This window comes from Lacerta agilis, chromosome 14 (assembly GCF_009819535.1).
Source record: "Lacerta agilis isolate rLacAgi1 chromosome 14, rLacAgi1.pri, whole genome shotgun sequence".
NCBI classification, from domain to species: domain Eukaryota; kingdom Metazoa; phylum Chordata; class Lepidosauria; order Squamata; family Lacertidae; genus Lacerta; species Lacerta agilis.
The window spans coordinates 23,912,498-23,915,626 of NC_046325.1; the positions used below are offsets into that span (position 1 = coordinate 23,912,498).

The 3,129-nt window shown below is 37.9% G+C and overlaps 1 pseudogene; it reads right to left on the reverse strand.

Moving 5' to 3' along the window:
- Positions 1-385: 385 nt before the first annotated feature.
- On the reverse strand, positions 386-1,354 carry LOC117057870 (annotated as a pseudogene).
- Between the last annotated feature and the right edge of the window lie 1,775 nt (positions 1,355-3,129).

The following is a 3,129-nucleotide window of genomic DNA, read 5'->3' on the forward strand; positions in this document are numbered from 1 at the left end:
GTTTCCGTGTGATGCTCTGGTTCGCCAGAAGGCTTAGTAATGCTGGTCACATGACCCAGAAACTGTCTGCGGACAAACACCTGCTCCCTCAGCCTATAGAGTGAGATGAACGCACAACCCCAGAGTCATCCGCAACTGGACCTAAAGGTCAGGGGTACCTTTACCTTTACCTTACCTAGTTGAGCATTTAATATGAAGTTTCATACCTTTTTTACAGATTAATAGAAACAAGTTGGAATGGGTTTATGAATGTATGCATTTGAAACTGAGTTGGAGTGGAAATAGATTAATCAGCTGATCCCCATCAGAGTCTGAAATCTGTGTCACCCACCATAAGGAAAGTGCTGGGGGCGGCATGGAGACAACACATAGCACGTTGCTTCTATCACACATGACCACACTTCATGTGTCTTCCTTTGTGTGGCACAAACCTACCAATATTATTTCTCAAGGCATTTTTGACCTCCTTATTTCTCAGGCTATATATAAAGGGGTTGGCCAAAGGGGGCAAAGCTGTGTACAAGAGAGAAGAAATCTTTTGCATCTCTCTGTTGACTTCAGCCTTGGGTAACAAATACAAAATCATTAGTGAACCATAAAATATGGATACCACAACCAAGTGAGAGGAGCATGTAGAAAAGGCCTTTTGCCTCCCAGTGGAAGAGGGGATTTTCAAGATGGCAACAATTATATATACATAAGAGGTTAAAGTTAAAAGAAAGGGAGGGAGTGTGAATATGGCAGCCACAATGAAACCCAACATTTCCATCAAGCTGGTGTCACTGCAAGAGAGTTTAAGAAGAGGAAAGTAGTCACAATAATAATGATTAATTTCATTGGGGCCACAGAATGTTAACTGTAGCATCAGATTGAGCAATATCAGGAAGGCTATAAATCCATTGGACCAAGATGCAGCTGCTAATTGGATACAAGTCTGGGTGCTCATCGTTGTAAAATAATGCAGTGGTTTACAGATTGCTAGATACCTGTCATACGACATCACACAAAGTAAACAGCATTCTGTAGCTACTAGGGATCCGCAGAGATACCATTGCATTAAACAGCCGGTGAAAGAAATCCTCCTATCTCCAGTCAAGAGAGCTGGCAGCATCCTTGGAAATAAATTGGAACAATAGCACGTCTCCAGGAAGGAGAGATTCCCCAGAAAGAAATACATCGGGGTATGAAGATGCTGATCAAAAACAACCAGGACAACAATGAGAATGTTTCCAGTCATTGTCACAACATAAATCACTAGAAATGCTAGGAAGAGAAATGTCTGCACGTCGTAGAATTCCCCAAATCCCAGGAGGATGAATTCTGTAATCTCTGTCTGGTTTTCAAACTTCATCTAATAGAGAAAAAGTCAAATCCTATTGAAAAGAGCAATTATTTTATTAATGAAATAATGGATGAGTGCCACCCTAACATTAATGCAATATGTTTGAGAGCTGATGTTGTCCCACAAGTGGTAGAGCATTGCCATTGACTATAATAACAATCTTGGGATTGTGCAACATTTTTCAAAAGTGCAAGACATCCAGCTTTTGTGTGAGTAAGCTACCACAACTGGGTATCACTCATTTTCATAGGCACACTGAAACATTATATTAATAGGTAGTGAGAAGCTGATGCAAGGATCAATGGAGAAAACATTAGTTGAAGGCACTTGACCTAATCTGTTTTCATATTCACCTTACTATGCTCATGATGCATGCTCAGAATCCCACGGTAGGTAGGGATGGAGGAAGGAAGAAACACCCTGAACACTGTTGCTTCTTGAGCTTAAGTTTCAGTCTATTATAGCAGTGCACTGGGAAATTCACATTACATATGTGAATATGAGAAATTATATTAAAAATAAATGTGTTTTTTTTTCAAAAAATTGGAAACTAATGAAGTACTTTTCTATAACATAATATCCTGTGGTATTGATCCATGACTCTTTGCTTCTAACGTATAGTTTGTTTGTTTTTTAATCCTAACTTTATTTATATGGATTTCATATCATAAAAAAACCCAGAATCTTCTTCAGCTGTCAGTACAGTGGTACCTCGTGTTATGGACGGGATCTGTTCTGGAGGCCCGTCTGTAACGTGTAATGCCCGCAACTTGAAGTACTGCGTCTGCGCAGGCGCACAGCATGATTTGGCGCTTCTGCACATGTGTGAGCGGCGAAACCCGGAAGTAACCCTTTCCTGTACTTCCAGGTTGCTACGGGACATAACAAGAAAAGACACAACATGAAGCTGATGCAACATGAGGTATGACTGTACCACTCTTTTAATCTTTTGCTGAGTTCATTTGGAATCAATGATCAACACCATATTAATGTTGAATTAATATTATGAAAAGGAATGGAAGAGAAAATGTAAGTTCAATGATAACTTACACAAGTGAGTCGCTTTGGGTTACTCTGGGCAAGATAAAGCATAATAATAATAATAATAATAATAATAATAATAATAATACAGCTTCGTCATTTTCTCTAAGAAATTGTTTGAAATATGTGAGCTGAAACACAGCCAAACTTTAAAATTTGCACTCCAGATTTTAATATGCAGCACACAAAGCAAAGTGTAGATATTAAGGAGAAATGTGAATAAATAAAAATGCACATATCAGTGGAAAATATCATGCAAAATGCATTATAATTGAGAAAATTGTTTGCAAAGTTACATATCTCCATCAGGAAAGCAGACAAAAATGCACAAAAGTGCTGATGAATTTTCATGGGGTCTTTTGTTTATTTTTCATATATTGAAAAGCATTCAAACTGATACAAAAATTTTGGAGAACTGTTAAGACTAAAAAAGTGATAACTTTGTATATGCCTAAAAGTAATAAATGTTTACCTTTCTGGTGAGATTTCTCAGTGCTATTTTACTGATCCATAAGTTCCCAGCTTACAGTGGACAGAAGAAAACATTATAAGTTCCTTTGCTTCTCCTCAAGTCATCTAATAGCATTACCTCTTTCACTATCGGGAGTTATGCATGCCTACATATGTAAAGCAGTTTTGTTGCCCTGTGCTGTTCAAGATTACTAGGTGTCTTCAGGTGTTTTTATGTGAAAGAAATAATAATTTACTCCCTCCACTTCTAATTACCAGAACAACAAACACTTTTA